This window comes from Oculina patagonica, chromosome 14 (genome assembly GCF_052425735.1).
Source record: "Oculina patagonica isolate OP01 chromosome 14, crgOcupat, whole genome shotgun sequence".
Classification (NCBI taxonomy): domain Eukaryota; kingdom Metazoa; phylum Cnidaria; class Anthozoa; order Scleractinia; family Oculinidae; genus Oculina; species Oculina patagonica.
The window spans coordinates 11,018,144-11,038,180 of record NC_135771.1 but is presented as its reverse complement, the minus strand read 5'-3'; the positions used below and the strand labels follow the sequence as shown (position 1 = coordinate 11,038,180).

At 38.5% G+C, this 20,037-nt stretch overlaps 1 long non-coding RNA gene and 1 pseudogene across 2 annotated transcripts; one reads left to right on the top strand and one right to left on the bottom strand.

Annotated features, from left to right (window-relative positions):
- On the top strand, nt 1-12,266 carry LOC144639129 (uncharacterized; annotated as a pseudogene). The gene is made up of 9 exons (XR_013568064.1): nt 1-88; nt 1,144-1,272; nt 2,625-2,787; nt 3,954-4,189; nt 6,656-6,765; nt 7,120-7,194; nt 8,727-8,830; nt 10,687-10,762; nt 11,583-12,266. The product of XR_013568064.1 is annotated as an uncharacterized LOC144639129 (transcript).
- Nucleotides 12,267-12,273: 7 nt separating this feature from the next.
- Nucleotides 12,274-17,786, bottom strand: LOC144637663 (uncharacterized). The gene is made up of 4 exons (XR_013567750.1): nt 17,532-17,786; nt 16,482-16,556; nt 15,460-15,524; nt 12,274-13,333 (listed from the first exon to the last, which is right to left on the bottom strand). It is a non-coding gene; the product is annotated as an uncharacterized LOC144637663 (long non-coding RNA).
- Nucleotides 17,787-20,037: the final 2,251 nt, after the last annotated feature.

The window sequence follows — 20,037 nt, the reverse complement described above, 5'->3', positions numbered from 1 at the left end:
ATGCGTTTCGTGCATTATTTTGAGCATAATCTCGATCATTTCAACTTCGTTCAAGATAAAACGTTTAAACAACGTTACCTTTACACAGGTAAGTCACTGAGATCAGTGAGATGTTGAGTAAAATATGTGCTGATCTTAATTTTCATATAGAGCGTCAGCTTAATTCTTATATATTATCTTAGATTTTTCAGGCTTTTTTAATGCTGGCTTTATCTGTGCACTGATGTAAAATATGATGTATTTTAAGCCGCATTTTATTTTGATTTTTTTTTTAAGAAAACAGAAGTGTGAACCACAGGGAGCCCAGGCTCACGTTTTGACATCTCGGTCAAAAATAGTGGCGTCAAAATTATAAGGCTTTGTATGAAACTTTATAGCCAAACAATTATATCGAAAAAAATATAAAAAAAACAAAGAAAAAATCACATTTTACATCATATGTTGTCTATGTGATGTTTATTGATAAAGCATTTACAGTTATCCCAGAGGCTGCATTCTACCTAGGTTACGCCAAAGATCATCGGCGTGGACTTTGAAATTGTGCGGCATACTGGCGTACCATCATAGTCGGCACCTTTGAACTGGCGTACAGGGGAAGACTTAATTTAGATATAAATAATAAAGGACCTTGGTGTAACCTCTAAAAAACGTCCATCTTCCGCGTGGCGAGTACACGGAATGCACCCTGGCATTCATCTTTTTGATACAGACACCTTCAGGACCTGCACCAACTTTCCCAGGGGCGGATACAGGGGGGGGGGGGGTTGGATATCCACCCCCCATGTCACTTTATTTGAAATAGAAAATAGATAAAGAAAGAAAAACTAGCTCTCGCTCATGTCTAGTTGTTGTTACGCCACGTTTCGCCGTCTGCCGCCACTTAGGGTTAGGGTTAGGCCCTAATGGTCTGCCATCCACCCCCCCCCCCCTTCTTTTGAAATCCTGGATCTGCCCCTGTTTCCTTCGTCTGCGGCCTTAAAGAGAGTCGAGGTAGCGTGACACCAGTAAATCTGAGATAATTAGTAAATTTAAATGCTCAAAATAAATGCACAAACAATGAGAAATTGCACCCCAAACCTGATGAAAATAGTCAAGGGTATGTCATTCAGTTATTAATAAAACTCAGAATTATTTGTTTTATAGATCAATACTGGGATGAAAATGGACCTGTATTCTTCTATTTGTCAATGAAGGACTGGTTTCTCAGACAATTCTGGCTTTGTCTTTGAGGCAGCCCAGAAATTAAATACATTAGTTATACTTGGTGAACATGTAAGTAATATAATGGATAGACATAATTTTTGTGTTAGATGAGTGTTTCTGAAGTGGTTGCAAGTGTGGCCGTGTTCTTGAATTCAGTTTAGTTTAGTTTATTTTCTTTGTCACACAAATTTACGGTAAATATCTCTTTCTCTCTCACCAGTTACTCAGATCACCCCAGTTGCTGGGAAGAAATAAGTTTATAAGCTTTCGTGAACATTCCCCTGATAACCATACCGTAGAATTCCGGTTATAAGCCCCCCCGCTTATAAGCCCCCCCGGTTATAGGCCCATCATCCTGGAAACAAAAAAATACATCCGGTTATAAGCCCCCCGGATATAAGCCCCCCTCTACCAGATTACAGTACTGAATAGGGCTAAATGTTGCTTTATTATGTGTTTTTAACTTAAAAACGTATTGTCATCAACACTCCCGTGGCTCGTTTTGAAACGTTTTTTTCATTCCGCTTATAAGCCCTCCCGGATATAAGCCCCTCCGCTTTTAAGCCCACCCAAAACCCCTTACGAAGTTGTATAAGCCCAGGGCTTATAACCGGAATTCTACGGTACCCAATTTCAGACCAAAACGGCTCAAAACCATACCCTTTGGGGCAGTATACCAATATACCTGATATATAGGGGAGTACCCCCCCCCCCCCCCCGAGGCTTACTAGTAGCTACCATGCATTTCACTCACTTTGCATTTTCCTATAACTGCATGAATTGGAAGCGAGCATAAAGCTAAGCCCAAAGAGAGAGATACATACCGTATTTACTCGAATAAGCACCACAGCGCTTATTTAATCTTTCGCCCCTCAAGTGCGGCGCTTATTTAAAAATTGGACGCCACAAACAGTCTAATCTAGAAGAAACGTCTACAGTCACTAAAAGAAGGGTCTTTTGATTGTCAGCTTTAGTCTCTTACAAAATAGAGTTGCATTTAATTTGCTGCCAGCCTGTCCCAATAAAGTTCAACATTAACAGAAAATTAATGCCTACTGTAAGAATTTTGGATAGAAACAAATAGTGGGCGAGTAGTAAAACAATAAATTTGAACTGCGAAACATCGAATTTTAATGAGAACGAATTTCCAAGGCTGTTAGAGTTGTTTTGAAGTGAAACGAAATTGCTCAAACAAGTGCCGCATCGGAACTGCGGTGCTTATTCGGGGGTGGCGCTTATAATAACTTTTTTGTCCCAAATGCGACGCTTATTCGAGGGTGGCGCTTATTCAGGGGCAGCACTTATAATTTTGAGTAAATATGGTAGACTGGGTACATTAGGCAGAACTTCTAGCTAACTAGTGAGATATTAACTAATTTTGTGATGCTTATTTTTTTTCTTTTTTTTCTTTTCAAAAACAGAGGTATTATGGAGAATCCATGCCATTTGGTTCATCATCGTTTAACCATGATAAAGTTGGCTACCTTACAGCAGAACAAGCCTCGGCAGACTTTGCTGTTTTAGTAACAGAATTGAAGATTCAGTTTAAAGCGAAAAAAGTAAAGTCGTTGCTTTTGGTGGAAGGTGAGCAACCACTAGTCATAAAAATAAATTATGATAGTAATTAACAATTGACTTATCCATTGCATAATTATTTATATGGATTGTGCATTACAATAGAATTAGATAAAAGAAGCTTGATATTTAAAATTTTTATTTAAAATGATTAAAGCAAATGGAAACTTAGTTATGTTTCCAGCCTATGTCGGAAAAATGTATCATCGGAAAAAAGTGAATTAAATCAAATTCGGTAGTTTTTAATTGTTTCATCTTATTAAGCGAGTTTGAAGAAGTGCTCAAAAGGAATTTTTTTGTACATCTGCTGCATACAGAAAGCATCAGTAGCACACTCTTTTAGCAGCTTAGCAACATGTAAGAAATCCGTCTGTGGGCCCTTGCATGATTAATCCTACTTACTGCTGCTGCGTGGACCTAGTGGCCCATACGACTGATGTTATAAACTCTTGTTGCCATAGCATTAAAGTAGCATGGATGGAATGCTATACTAGTCCATCGTAAGGCTACCCCAGTATGACGGGGTCCTTAAATTTACTTCACTCAGTCAAACACTGTAACAGTTATTTCATCCCCCTTTTTAGTAGGGAGCAGGGATGGCGCAGTGGTGAAAGTGCTCGCCTCCCACCAATGTGGCCTGGGTTCGATTCTGGCCTGGCGTCATATCTGGGTTGAGTTTGTTGTTGGTTTTCGTCCTTGCTCAGAGGATTTTTCTCCAGGTTCTTCAGTTTTCCTCCCTTCACAAAAAAAAAACCAACTCTTCCAAATTCCAATTTAATTGGGAATACATGGCCCCACAAGCTTATAGCTTTAATCCTTACCGTGTCTAAATAAAGGTAAATTTTCAAACTCTGATTCCTGGATGTTACTTATTAATTTTATCTGCTCAATGGCAGCTGCATGATTAAAGGCCAGCATCTTGTAGTTAGCTCACTCTGATTACGTCTTTTTCTTGTCTGCCTGTCTGTCTGTCTGTCTGTCAGTGTTTGTCTGTCTGTCCTTCCGTCCGTCCGTCCATCCGTCCGTTGGTCTATCTGTCTGTCTGACTGTCTGTCTGTTATTTTTTTGTGTTTCTTGCTTTCTTATTTCCATAATATTTTACATGTATTTATTTACACTGTACATGTCTACATTAATCGGCAGATTCCTCACCTGTTAGGTTGGATTCATACCAGTTTCACAAAACTGGGTGATTATCCATATCTCACAAACTTTCTTGTCCAGTTGCCTGGGTACCCTGTGGCATATAAAATGATGGCTTATGCGTCATCCAAGCTTCAAGGTCTGGTTGAAGTCACAGCATGGTTTACAGTGGAACCAATGGGACACTGCCTTGCCTTGATCCAGACACTGAGTACATTGAATGTGCTGATCTCACCGGGTGTGTGTGGCGGTGGGGTGAAGCGTCCAAGTGACAGATAAACATGTTTATATAAACGTATTGGATAGGACAAAAAGGCACCAGATCTCATGAGAGGTATTTTTATTTGGTATTTGTTTCTGAGTTGTGGAGCTGTTTGCCTGTTAGCATCTTCGATCAATATCAAGACCATCCGAAACGTACTCAGTGTATAACTTGTGTGTACTAAAGATGTGTGTTTATACTGCACAAACCTGACTTAATGACCTGGCACTTCACTCCACTTCCAGTTTAGTGCCTCTCTCTCTCTAGGAAGCGGTCATTAATTACTGGGGGAGAGGGGCGGCAAATTTGTGGGGAGGGCTAAGATTTTTTGGGCTCCCATTTGGGGAGGGTCCAAATGTTTTTGGACCCACGATAAGGGGAGGGTCACAAAGTTTTGGGCACCTGTTTTAACAAATAAACTTTTTAACTATTTTAGGCTACTTCAATCCACCATCCATCTCCTCCTTGGTAATGTTCCTTACCCAGCAAACAGCGCGTGTGTTAATCAAGCTGAATCTTTTATATCTTGAACGTGATTCATTGTGTAGATTTCTGGAGTGAGCCAGAAAATATATATGACTAGGACGGATGGTTGACTTTCATCGCACCGTTTCTGTAATGAAACTCCACAGAATAATTGTTTAACCATTCATGCTGCAAGTTCCCTGCGAGGAACATTTCTTTACCTATTTTTCTAGCAAGCTAGCAATAGGTAATAAAAGCTTAATAATTTCTGGTCTATCCGCTGACGCGTTTGATCACAGCTGTTTTTCATTGGTATAAATTGATTACTTTTAAGCATGTTTGACATTCGTAGATGCATTTCTAGTCATTTCAGAAGACCGAAAATGAAAATTTCCCGGGGAGCATGCTGCATTACTGTAGTTAATTAGTCGACTTAAGTTTATTATAATAAAGTTAATTGATGATTATTGTTTTTTGTCCAGAGCCTCCAACCCTCAGGACCCGCCCACAGTAACGCAAGCTCGTCAACAAGAACTGGACTTGATTAGAAAGTTTATACAATAGAACTGAAGGAGTCTTTGGCAGGCAATTATTGAAAATGAAAAAAAGAAAGACGCTTTCGTAATAATTTTTTGGAATATACCCGTAAAATTAATGAAAAACAAAACCTTACATTGCAAGCTTTTTTTCTTGTCACTCAACAATTTTCCACCGTATAAAACGTGACAAAGCATAATGTCTGGTGCGTGGAAAAGAACGTTTGCGGATGTTCTCTTTCCATGTTGTTTTAAATTTATGTCAATGAAATATGACAATATAAGACAATGAGGCATTAAATTGTTAAATGGAAGCACCTTGGTGTTAAATATGGACTAGCTAGTAGTGTTAAATCCTGCAGACATGGAGGCGATGAAAAGTATTTTTTTTAAAATAAATAAATACATTTTAAAGGTGTCTCTCTAGAGCTGTGTTCACATTTAACCCGAAACATGTTAAGAATAAACATGTTTCAACGAAACATGTTTCACCTAAACATGCCTGTTATTGCATTGTTCACATTAGGTGTTAGTTTCAAACACGTTTCAAGTATGGTGTGTAATTTATGCGGTTTTACGGTTCTTGCATAGATCTTTTACACTTAAGCCGAAAAATATAGCTCGAAATTACAATAAATTTTCCTATAAATCTTTGTCTTTCTGTCTATTATCAAGCCCTTCAATGGACCAGGGCTTTCAAGCGATTAGCACGGAGACAGTATTGTCGGTATTTGCGCTATCTTCGGTAAAAGTAGAATGCTGTTCGTTTGTATCCGCCGTCGTAAACTTTCGTGGCGATATTCTGCCACATATTTTGCTTTCTACCCATCGCCGATAATTCCTGTTATATCGCTTCATCAGCTCATATTTTAAATAAACATTTGGTCTCATATAAGGCCCAATTTTAAAGCTTTTGGACACTCGCCTCCTCACCGCATGTCCGCAATTTTTAACGTGTTTAGTCTGATCATGATTGAAACTACCTCGTGGGGTAGTTTCAATCATGATCAGGCTAGAACAATCATGTTTCAACTGATTCGCACAATGCATTGCCTGATGTGAACACTTCTCACGACGAAACAAGTTTCATTCGTGATCAGACTAATCATGTTTCGGCCTAGTGTAAACACGGCTTAAGATCCTAAAAATGCCAGTAAACCAGTATCATTTGCGGTATCAAAGAATAGTGTGTCTACATTTTTCCCGGCAGTCGACTGCAGAAGTGTAACTGCAAAACATTAATTTAAAACTTATTTTCTCTTGCTTAAAACAATACCCCTTTGAATAACGAACGTTTCTGGCGGGAAAATGGAAGACAATTTACATTGCAAATGTACTTCACCATACGGGTTTTCTGAATTTGCTAATTATTCATCGCGGGATTTGTTTGCCATCTTCCATGTTTTTGTTTCGTGGTGATGGTCACTCGTTTACATCTGCAAAGAAATGGAAAATATTTTGTTTGGCTAAGGCAGAAGACGTTTGTTACAAAAGGAAAGATATCCTCCAAAAGCCAGACGCTATGTGGACGGAAACAACGATACGTTCAACGTTGAAGGACCAGCTTTGGACAAACTTGAGGTACACGTGTTAAGTCTGCTAGAACTCGCACCGCCGTGGTTGTTTATCAAGTTGTTGCGTATTCTTGGAGTAGTTTACTAAAGCTAGAAGACTACTAAGCTTCTCTCTCTCAAAAACGTGCATGCAAGAGACGGGCTTTTCTCCTTAAGTACATTAAAATTTGACCATAATTTATTGTGAATGTTAGATCAACAACAATCAAGAAATAGTCTTTAGAAAGAGGCGCGCAGTTTTGAGTTTGAAATACGTTTCAGATCCACTTTCAGTACTGTTTTGGAAATGTTTTAGAATAGTTCTTCTTTATGTTAAGCTGTCCAAGTGTTGAATTGTTTTGTTATTTTTGTATCATTCTAGGCTTGTTCAAGAAGGGAAGTGATATGGTCCGGTCCAGACATACTGTGTGACGTCGACCACGGCCGTCTGACCTTTATAGGTGAGTAATTGAATACTAGAGATAATCTATGTATTTTTAAATAGGGCCCGTTTATAGGGCCGGGAGGAGAGTTGTCCCTGGTAAGAGGGTTACCCACCATACCGAGCCACCCCGTGCGAGAGCGCTTTTCGTACGTTTCTTTATAAATATCTGCGTACCGTTTACATGAGAAATTGCAAAGTTGGCTCAGGGGGTAGGGTAGCCCTGGGTGGAGGGTCACTCGCCTTGAAGGTAGGGTGACCCTGGGGAGGGAGCCAACTTTTTCTCCATATAAACAGTTTGGTTATTTTCACCTCGCCTACCAGGGACAAGTTGACACATACGGAGCAAGCACAAACGCTATAATCGGCCAAAAAATAATTGCAGATAAATTAAAATCGAAGTCGGCGGTAAATTTGTCCAAAAATTGGTCTTGGTCGATGTTTCAGCGTTCCTGATTTTAGGAAAAGGCAACTATAATAAATGTTTTAAAACAACTCTCGCCAGTCTTTTGAACCGAGAGGGCCAAGTTTTGACGTGGACTTTCTCATATAAACACTCGGCAAAGATGGCCTGGGGAAAGGGTAGCCCTCGTACCAGGGACAACTCTCCTCCATATAAACAGACCCTTAGACAGTACATCGACAAATCAAATACTAAAATTTTAATTCCTTCAGTAATTTACTGATGCACATTAATTTTACGTCAAGATTCAATACAAAAGCGCATACCAGCTAAATTCTCCCTAAGTATACTGTAAGAAATTTATGTAGACAAGTTAGGAGAATTGAAGGTTAATAGAACAGTTGATTCTCGGAACAAGCCAAAGGAAAATGTATGCCTAGGCAGCGCTGAGTTTTTTTTTTTTCCTCAAACAGATTGTCTGAGGAGGGGGGGAGAGGGAAGGGTAGGAAGTAGTGTGGTGGGGGCTGGGGTGGGATTATTATATTATCGAAAGAAAATTGCATTTAAAGGATAACGATGTAAAACACGAAACATCACAAAAATACATTGACTGCAAAATGCAGTCCTCCGTTGACAACAAATGATCATAAATGAACATGAAATTGATGCTTTGAATGAACATACAAGTCCCTGAATATACTGTAAGACAAACTACGAAGAAAAACTAGGGGTGGCTAACTTTACAATCTAAAGAAATTATATGGCAAATTGTTATAATTGCGTAAAGGTTAAATATTTAATATCCACTATATGGGGGGGGGGGGGGGGGGCACGGGGAGAGCGCTCGCTTCCCACCAATGTGATTTCCGGACCCGGTGTCATATGTGGGTTGAGTTTGTTGTTGGTTCTTGTTCTTGCTCCGAGGGTTTTTCTCTGGGTTCAATGACAAAATACTACGCTGTAGTCAAAATACTTTTCCCGACGTTTCGGCAATGCTGCCTTCTTCAGGGGGACAAAGCTATTTCCTTTTTCTCTGGTTTATCCCTCCAGAAAAACCAACACTTCAAATCCAATTCGATTTATTTATTTATTTATTTATTTTATTGTTACAATTATTGACATTAAGAATTTAATATTTCCAGTAGGCAAAGAATTGATCGTCATTGGATGTGGTAATATCCCTGAGAGTGGTTGAAGCTAACAAGACGCCAAGGATTCACAGATCATTGAAAAACTCTTCTGTTCAAGGTATGTGTTGAAAATTGTTAATTATACAATAACCGAGCTGATGCGCGCATTGTGATTGGCTGATGCCTGTCATCTATTAAAGCACAGACGCACAGATGACGTCACGGGGTGGTGTGACTCGCGCGTTTGATCAGATCACAACAAAGCAAAAAAGTTCAGCTTAATTACAAATCTACAGTGAGAAATAATACGCCAAGCATCGTTCACCTTTCGAAGCATTTAACTGGGCTAAACAAGCTTGAAGAAGACAATGAATTATTCGAAAAATTATCGAAATCTGTATGAAAGTGTTTGACCGATGTTGTACAGTTGGACGACGCCACTGGAAACAAATGAATGGCGGTTGAACGCTTAGGTTAATGCTTACAGTCAGTTAGTCAGAGCTTTTGGTTGAAACTTGAAAAAATATCATTAGAACGAAGATTTAATCGGAACATTTTGAAATGTGGGAAAACTCGTATGTTAAGACATGATTGCGGTGGTCAAAAGAATTACCCTGTGAAAAACGTTTCCCCCAACAAACTTTTTCCGATGTATAATTGAACAGCTACTGAAAGTTTAATCCCTTTCTCAAAATTGTTACATTGTCGCCTTGTACGTCCGGGGGCCAAATGCGCGCTAAATCTCCTCACAGCCTTTTCTTATTGTTAGTGTAGTTTCGAAGAAACCAGTTTTTGTAATGTTTAGGAGGCTCGTTCGGACGAACCGCTAATCGAGCCTCGAGGTGAAAATTTTCTTGTGCACGAAGTAAAAATTTAAAAAATGCAACAACCGTCCTGTTTTTGTCACAAATTTCATTTGTTTTTGTAATAAATAAAACTTGTTTTGCCTGACAATTGTCCAAAATAATCATTTTTGGAAAGCATTAAAGCCGGGAACAAAATAACCATCGATTTTGCCCAAGTGGATATTTTTTTTTCAGATTTGTGTGCAGATTTCTTTTATAATTGGCACTTGTGTTGTAATAATCAGTTTTCTCATTTTAGATTGAACACGAAGTTGAAGTCTCCTTTTGTTTTAAATAGGACAATGGCTGCGGTCACAACTACGACGTAACTAAAGTTTAACTATAGTTAGTCTCAAGTTACGTGACGTCATACCTAACTATAGTTAGTGCTTTCTGTCGTCTTTGCGGTCACACCAATGCAGTTAACTATAGTTAGTTCTGATTAGGTTGTGAATAAATTGGTATTTAAATTAGTTCATGACAGCCCTTGTTGTTTATTTGTGTCCAGTTGTTCATCTATTTCTTCTATTTTTGCACGGCATTTCGGCGTTGAAGAAAATTAAATGAAGTAAGGATGCTAGAAACCGAAGAATTCAAGCTTTATTTTTGCTAACATTGGTGATATGTAATTTCTTGGCATGTTGTTTTTCTTGTTTTCCTTCCCTTGACGCCTAGTTTTGCATATTTATGTTCATCTCGCACGTGCGAAAAGAATTGTCGCATTCTGATTGGCTTTTCGTTTGCAAACTTAAGACTAACCCATGAACCTTGCTTGGGTATAACTATAGTTAGTGTGTATTGTTTTGGATCAGCGAGGCGTAAATTTTCTAACTATAGTTAGGGCGAACAGAGAAGCGGTCACATTACCGAAATAGCTAACTATAGTTAACGCCGTCCTAACTATAGTTAGCAGTCTAGATGTGACCGCAGCCAATATCAGTATCTCGTTGGCAAGACATACGCTAAACGCGCCTTCAAAATTAATACAGAATTGACGACTTCAAATGGAGTACTTGTGGCCTTATGAGTGCTACAGACCCGGAGATGTTAGTTGATTTCCTTTGTAACGTTTGTCCCACAGATTATTTGAACCAATTCAAAAAACGTTTTAAATCTGTCGCACTTGCAGATTGATGCAGACGACGTTCGAGTTTATGTTAATTTTTCATAAAAGACATTACAGTGCAACTTAACCTAAATAAGAGGTAACAATACCTTTTTTATAATAGCCATTGTGTTTTTCTTGGAAGACAACAAATTTAAATTTTACAGCACATATTGTTATATTCAAATTTTGCGGCCGTTTTCAAAACAAGCAAAAACTTTATAGTCAAGAAGTCTTTATAATCAAGAAAAAGCTAATAGATACAAAATACAGTTGGATTCCGATAACTCAAACCCTTCAAGGAAAATCGATAACAATTTCGACATATCGGCAGCTCGAGTTATTAAGGGTAAAATTGATCAGAAATCAACCTGGAGGGGAATCGAAAAAGTTGTCGAGATTCAACTGTATCATTTGAGTGTTCTATTTAAGCATGAAACGTGAAACTGCAAGGCTGATGGAACTGCGTAGAAAAATTAATGCGGCAGAGACATGGACAGACATTTCGAATTTGAGACCTTATCTGGTGTCACTACCACGAGCAGAGGGCGCACAAGTATTGTAACAGTTGACTCGCGTTGGCTGCACATTCTGTTCTTTGGGGCATTATACTGTACTGACGAGGACTAAAGAGTCCGAACCAGCTGTCTACAGTTATGCATTCTTGACTCTCGGATTGGTCTCTATCATGCCTCTGCCGCATTAATTTTTCTACGCAGTTCCATCAGCCTTGCAGTTTCACGTTTCATGTTTTTCATTTGTTGGCTGATCAGGTCTTTCATAGATCCTGCGTACACTAGCAGCATTTTGTTCGCGGCCCAGTGCATTTTGTTCGTTTACTTCTATTTAAAGGTCTATTTTTTACTACTTAATTTCAATCTATGTGGATGATTCTAATGTTGTTCTTGTTTATATTACAGGAGCAAAAGAAGTCAATCGTGCTGTGAAACGACATAGAAGCTGCACAATGAAGCAAACCGGCCTTCGGCGAATGAAGATCCGTCAGGGAAAGACCTTGAATAAATAAAGTGAAAGTTTGAGTGCTTCTTTCGCGAGGAACGGACAGCGCTTTTTGGCTCGAAAATAATTTTCTCCTTTTTACGGGTTCGTAAAAAAACTAAGTCTTCTGGCGGGAAATATTTCTGCGCTTTTGAAAGGAGCTTTTTGAGCGAAAAAAGTCTTTTGGCGGGAAATATTCCTGCGCTTTTGAAAGAAGCTTTTTGAGCGAAAAAAACTAAGTCTTTTGGCGGGAAATATTTCTGCGCTTTTGAAAGGAGCTTTTTGAGCGAAAAAAACAAAAGTCTTTTGGCGGGAAAAAAAGGCTGCGCTTTTAAATGGATTCTAGTATTGAGTCAAAAATAAACTAAGTCTTTTGGCGGGAAAAATCTGTGCGTTGACAGCAGATTTCACCCATCAAAAGGTAGGTTTTTTTCTGATTTGATACTAGACCCCGTTTAAAAGTGCAGAAATTTTTCCCGCATCGGCAACCCTCCATAGGCAAAAAATATAAAAAGAGATAGCCTATATTCTGACTAGTTTCCAGGCCCCTTTCAAAAGCGCAGAATTTAATTTTTTTTGTAAATAAAGCAAGACTCATTTATTGATAGCAAGTATCTCTTTATTTCTACTTTTAATCGCAAGAATATTATGTACAGAGTAGTAAGCGTTAACTAACTATATTTCTAAGTGTAATTACAAAGATGAAAATAAACACAAAGGCAAAAAAACTTAAATAGATTTTTCCTGGTTTTACAAACAAGTAACTATTGGCAAACTCGCCAAAATAATATTTAGTCTAAGTGTAATTACATTGATGAAAAAACCTTGAAGGCAAAATATTGCTTTTAAAACTGAACACATATTTTTTAAGTGTAAGACTTGATTGAAGCGAAAATGGTTGGCAAATCAGACTAAACTAAATTAACAATTTATGTGCGAAAAGCAACCACCATAAAACTTTCAAAAATGTAAACTAATTTTTTTTGGCTATTTGATTTTTGCAATAAGTATTTGGCAAAATAGTCGAGAAAAAGCAATCAGGTTACACAAGAATATTTGTATAGTTTAAAACGACTGCTGGAAAATTTTAAAAAATAAAAACTAAGTGTTTTGGTTGTTTGGCTTTTGCAATCGTAATTTGCAAAATAGTCAGAAAAAGCAACAATTTCTGCTGATTTGTTTCGTTTTTGGCAATCAAAAAAAAAAGGATACGAAAACATTTTCAATGAAGGTAAAAGTTTGCAATATTTAAGACGTAGACCCGTGCAAAACATTAGAAAACCCTTTGAAAAATGAAAAGTTTCTGCACCATGTATACATTCCAAAAGTTTAAATCTAATTTTTTTAAAATTGTTTACGAGCGAATCGAATAAACTTTTAAGACAATTCAGTGGATACTTGCTCATTTTTGTTATTTAGTGACAAATTACTGACTAAAATATGTTTGGTTCACGAATTTTGTCAAATCAATGGAGAATTTGACGATTATAACAAATAGCAAAAAGCGCCCGCCCTCTCTCTTTGTTAAAGAAATCTGGACGAGAAACTTTTTTCAATTGGCCTTAAGGTATTTACCTAAGAAGCACAGAAAGAAAACTTGTACAGGAGTAATTGAGCTTTCATCTCGTCAGCTTGCTTCTGTAATCCATTGAAATCCTGAGCTGGCGAAAATCTGAGGAAAAAATGACAGAATTTCACGTAAACAATTTGTTAATTTTATCATTTTACAAGTAAACAAGAATTAAAGGTATCTGTTGGTTACAGGCAGAAGGGTGTTAAATTTTAGGAGATTTTGGCAATGGAATGTAAAATAATAGTTTTATAAACTTGTACGAATCATGACATTCAAAATCATTTGCCATCGGTTGCAAGGTTCGTGTGAGAAAATAATTTACATTTTGTTGTATTCACGATCGCCGCTATTTTGGTCGTATATTATGATGCGCAATTAATCACCTGATTTATGAAGACTCAAGCAAACTTAAAAATCCCCAAGATATTTTAGTAAATAAACCCCTTAGGCGGCTGGTATATTGGAGGATAATGCCCGAGGCTGAAAGATTGTCCGAAAAATGAACAGTTGGCCGAGAAGCGAAGCTTCGAGGGAAACTATGAAATTTTGAGGAGAATCTTTCAGCCAAGAGCATTATCCTCCAATATACCAGCAAACCAGAAAGGGTTTATTTCTTTTGTAACCCTCCAATTAATGTTAGCCTGCGTAGCTGGCGGTATTGTTGGGTTTTAAAGTGCCCACCAGCAAGCGGCGAAGCCGCGACAATGAGCGGCGCAGCCGCGAGTGGCTTGGGGGGAAGAAGCTTCTCCTCCCCAAGCTACTCGCGGCTGCGCCGCTCGTTGTCGCGGCTTCGCCGCTTGCTGGTGGGCGCTTTAAAACCCAACAATACCGCCAGCTACGCAGGCTAATTAATGTCTACAACGCGCTTTACCACCGGTAAAAAGGAAAAAACTTCGAGTGATATAAATTGAAAATAAATGCACGTTGATCGGTTTACGTATTTTTTTATACACTGTGATTTGATTAAACAGTTAGAGCTGAAAAGGTGACTTTGTTCGTTTATTTTGTACTTTTAAAATCGGGCCACGGATATCAAATCGGACGGGGTATATTGCCTGATACACGTCTTCCGATTTTGTACCACATGATACGTTTTGTCCAATGAGCGCGCGCGAAAATTAATCGGTGGGTTATATATTCCTAGTATATCAGTTTTTTATTGTATTTGAGATATTTTGGCTCGACAACCATCCATGATTTTGTCGCATATAAGCGCATTTTAATCCGACTTGTTTACCCACTTGACAAGTAATTTGCATTATAATACGAAAACCAACATGGCGGCGATCGTGACCTGCGTGTGAAGTTCATTCAAGGTCAACCAAAATGAGAGAGAATGCATACGTCATCGAAATAGGCAAATTGGAAAAGATTTAGCATTCAAGCTTTCTGCATATTAACGAAAAACCCCATAATTGTAAGCGATCAGGAAAAAAAAAACAGTATTATAATGCCAATAGCCTATCGTGACTATCGTGTTTAGGAGCAAGGTTATTTTTGGTATCAATAAAATGTTTGAAAATAATTTGATGTGTTTTGTTGTGTTGCCGCTGTAATCACGTCTGCGATGAACTGTTCTTTTGGATTCTAAAGCGCGCGAGTGACGTCACGACTCAGACAAGATCAGACAAAAAACCGAAATGGCGGACGATTTTCCTAAAACACTTTCTAAAGCAGCAGGGACGGCGAAGCTTTTTTCCAATTGGGGGGGGGGGGGGGGGGAGAGCTGACTAGTGACTTGTAAGCCCTCTTCTCTTATTAACTCTTTATTTTTTCGTAAATTCTCGGGGCCAGCCGCCCCCCCCCCCCCCCCGGCTCCGCCGTCCATGAGCAGCCGGCATTCCTAAAATTCTTACATAAAACGAAAAATTTGCTTAAACTTCTCCCATTTCTCCCAGAACAAGTTGATGTTTTTGAGCCTCGTGGCGGTTATACTCATTTGCAATCTATTTTTAGGCCTCATGCGCTTCGGTATTAGATATGTTTTACAGTATTTAAAAAGATTGAAAATCGGTGCCAGAAACATGGAAGCCGTACAAAAAGTCACAAACTGCCCTTACTTGTTCCATCGTGCGATTATCATAAGTAACTATTAAAACAAATCCTAATTCAGTTTTGTTCGAGAACTAGTGTAAACGGACCCATCAGACACCAGTTTTGAGTGCGAACAAGATTTGATTTATTCAACCGAATTTGAGAGTTTCAAGAAGAAAAAATTTACTCACCATCGTGTTTTCATCAAGATCTTGATGGAATTCAGTCTTAGGCTCTTACATGGCACTTTGTTAATCTGCAAAAAATAATTAATAAAACAACGTAAGTAATTATGTTCTAGGTTCTCTGAAAACGGCGTTTGGTTACAAGTACCCCTGTGTACTGAACATTTTTGGTGTGGCTGGTCTACTAAAGTTTATGCGCAACACCCGGGCTTGGGGCCGGACCCTTTAATCCGGGAATCGAGCTCAACAACAAATGTCAAACTGGTGGACGTTAATACTTTTGTACCGAATTTTAAGAACAATTAAGTCTGCGGCGACGTGCAAATTCTTCAAACTTCGTTTGACCCTAATGGTGGATTTCCACTGACGCGTAAATTTTTACGTGCGTGAATAAAATTAGAGACAACGTATGAACGGCCTGCATAAACGTGTACGCAAGCCGTTCATACATTGTCTCTAATTTTTTTACGCACGTAAAAAATTACGCGACAGTGGAAATCCACTATAATGCTGGATTTCCACTGACGCGTAATTTTTTACGTGCGTGAAAAAATTAGAAACAATGTATGAACGGCTTGCGTAAACGTGTACACAAGCCGTTCATACATTGTCTCTAAATTTTTTTACGCACGTAAAAAATTACGCGTCAGTGGAAATCCACAATAAGAGTAGTTTTCAGTTGAGTGTCACCAAAGCAATTACTCTGGCCAATCACAAAGAACAAAGAAATCCAGTGAACCAATCAAAACTCGAGGCAAATATATATACAAGTTGCCGGCACGAAGCACGGGAAAACGTGCGCGCGCCAATCACGATTGGTTTTGGTTTTAATTCTGATTGGCTGAGAAAGTGGCGCGAGTTTTTTAGCCAATTACTAAGCGTGCTAATACAAAACCAAAGCAATTGAGAATTACTTTCAACACTCAAGTGAAAACCGCTCTATTTTGTAATTAATGGAATTATTTTGCGAAAAATTAGGTTAAATACAAGAGGAAGGAATAAATAAGGAAGGAACAATTTAGCGTTACCTGATAAAATCGTCCAAGTCACGTGATGGGTATGGATGTCCAGACTGCAAGAACCTCTGTGGCTTCGTTTCTGTCCTGTTAATAGAAAAGGATCAGAAAAGTGAGATTAAAACGGTGCCGTATTTTGCAAGGAATATTGATTTTGTGCACAGCAAATAACGTTACTGAAAAACACCTTTTACAAATTAATTACAAATAATTTGGCCAAGTGTCCGAAACAATTTCCTACATTACACTACATGTCCGAAACTGAGAATAATATAAAAAGATTCCACAAAAATAAGCCTCTTCACAATAAATGTAGCCCCTCTTCCAACAAAAGTACTCCGTATTTAAAAAATAAGCCCCTCATGGAAATACGCCAAACAAACAAACATTTGTTTTGGAACAAATATAAGCCTAGGCATATTTTCAGTAATCGGAAGGTTTTTGGCTGATATATGTGAAATGTGCAAATAAATATCACAGACGTTTGTAAATTTAAATTGGGGGCGCTCTAAATTTTGGTGACGGCGGTACAACAATCGCGAAGCGCACGAGTGACGTCACGACTCAGACAAGACTCGGACAAACAAACCGAAATTGCGGACGATTTTCCTAAAACACTTTCTTCAGCAGCCGGTCAGTATTTCTATAACACTTTCATTAAACGAAAACTTCGCTTAGATTCCTTCTATTTCTCTCAGAACACGCTGATGTTTTTTGAACCTCGTGGCGGTTTTATATTCATTTGCATTCTATTTTAGACCTTGCGCGATCCGCTATTAAAATAGCCTACCGATTCAGTTTATTCCCAAAATTTTAAAAAAATATTCTCACTAACTTAACTGCGTTATTTGTTTCCAACAATGGACTTATCTTGTAAAATAATTGCTAGATTGACAGATTGTGACCAACATACTGCATTATATAATAATATGTCTCGGTTTACTAGTTGCAAGTTACAAATACAGACATGCTATATTTGTGCGTAATTTGCATGGACGCTCTACAAGAGAAAATACTCCATAAGATACCTCAACGAAATCAATGAGTTTCATAGTGTTTTACCTTGCAGAGGACTCGAGGACCATTTGCTGTGAGCACATTGCGACATCTTTGTCCAAACGAATCATGTGCTCGCGAGACTTGGTTGAAACGAAGTTCTTGTCCAGTTATTTGTGTTTCGTTACAGCTCGAAGCAATAGCACTCCCAAATTGAAGCCAGCATGAAACATTTCCTTAGCAATAAGCGTGGAAACAGATGGATTTTTGCTTCCAAACTTTTACATGGATGGCAAACGTCCAACATCAAAACGCCACATGACAAACAGTTTATCACATGTATAATTTACAATTTAAATTTTCAGTGTCGTTTTAATGCGACCATTTTATTGGTTCTTTTCACATTATAATCAAATGCGGGAGATTTTGAATCTTCAAAATGAGAGCCCGGTGTTTCAAATGAACACTGGTCTCAAAGGGTAAAAAATTCTGGAGACTTCAATTATATTGAACATTCCTTGAAATTTTACTCATAGTGTTTGGTTGGTTTAAATGGCATTTTGAAATTTCTGTTCATTTGAACTTTAAAATAAAAACCACGAGATTTTTTTATAGACCTTTATATGCGTTTTGCACGGCTGTATAACGACCCTTCTTGAGTGCCTGGTCATGACTTCCGACGTGATGGGACGGCCCTGTCATTCCTGATGCAATCTCTTGTTTATTCCGCGTGGCTGCTACAGCTCCATGTCTTTTTCTGGCCTTTATCATTTTTACCGAATGGTAATGAGGTGTAGTGATGATTCGCGAACTTGAAGTGACGTGTTTCCGTCACTCCATTCTGATATTAAACCGCAATTAATTCATGCATTAACGTGCTGACAGAAAGGTTGTTTAAAACGCCATTCAGCACATGTCAATCAAAAACAAATTATCCTATAACCTCATTCCGCAGGGTCTCTCTCTTTCAGGGAACAAGGTTGAATTTTTACAAAACAAATCGAAAGAGGATCAATTACACTTATCCTCTGGTGATAAAAGAGAATAGAATTCGCTCTACGAAGCCGTAGAGCATACTCTATCAATGACCCATTCACATAAGAAAACATTCAAACGCAAATGAAGTGAGATTGTGACATAACTGATAGCAGCTATAAGCTACATGCAGTTACCGCGTCTTTATTGTAAACACAACATTCATGCTGCACGATTTTGTTTCGCGTCACATTATCTTCGTGTCACGTCATCCGTTTTTCATCTTTTTGAGTCGTGCAGAAACGCGCATCTTTCTCAAGTTTTATTCGCTGCTCAAAATAACGCTATACGTGCTGACAGAAAAGTAAACATATCCACAAAACAAATTTACCTAATGCTAAATGGATCAAAGGTTACACTTTTGTGATGAAATAGAATTCGCGCTACGAAGCCTGAGAGCACGAACCATCAATGACACAATTCCAATGGAAAAATAAAACATTCAAAGGCACATTATTGAACGCTTATTTGAAGAAAAAAAACTATCAATGACCCATTCACGCAAGGAAACATTGAAAGGCAAATTAAGTGAAATTGTGACATTACTGATAGCAGCTGTGAGTTACACGTAGTTACGGTTAAAAAATTATTACGCTCGCCATGTGACGTGTTGTAGTTAACACCACATCCACAGCTTGAATCCACAGCACGTTTCTGTTTCGCGTGACGTCACCTCGTGTCACGTCATCTGTTTTTCATCTTTTTGAGTTGAGCAGAAACACGAAGTGCTCGGGCGTATCTTTCTCTCGAATTTTATCCGCTGCTCAAAAATAACGCTATACGTGCTGACAGAAAAGTATAGATATTCACAAAACAAATTTACTTAACGCTAAAAAGGATCAAAGGTAATACACTAACCGGTAAATATTTTTGTGGTGAAAACTGAATAGCGCTACGAAACCTGAGAGCACGAACCATCAATGACGCAACTCGTGTGGAAAAATAAAACATTCAAACGCAAATAAAATGAGATTGAATTACTTTATTGGACACTTATTTAGAAAAAAAATGCGAAGGTCGGCACTTCATCGAATTACCAAATTACCATGAGGTTGCTCGAAGAGCCTTTGATTACTTAGAAGAAGCTATCAGTGCTGCTGCACTGTTACGTTTCTTCGCGCGATTCTTAGGCAAGTTTGGACTATTCTGTTGGATAGGTTATTAAAAAAGGAGGGGGGCGGGAGGGTACGGAGGCAGGAGAAGAGAAGGCGAGAAGCAGGATTCCTAAGGTGGCGGGTGCCATCAGAAGGAATTGAAATAATTTCGCAACATTGTGCAATATTTTCCAATACCACAGTTTTTCCCTTGGTAATGTCAGGTTAATAGAAATAGTCACGGCACAGAGGCGGGAGCCACTTAGGGCGGCCGGGAACAGGGAGTGAAAGGTACAAGAAGCTACCAGGAACCGGAAAGGTCATACCCCCCCCCCCCCCTTTTCCCCCACTCTCCACTATCTAAAGTAGTTTCGCTTTTGTGGAATTATTCTCAAGTTCATTTGGTCACTTATTATACAATCACGCTTTATCTCATTTTAAGC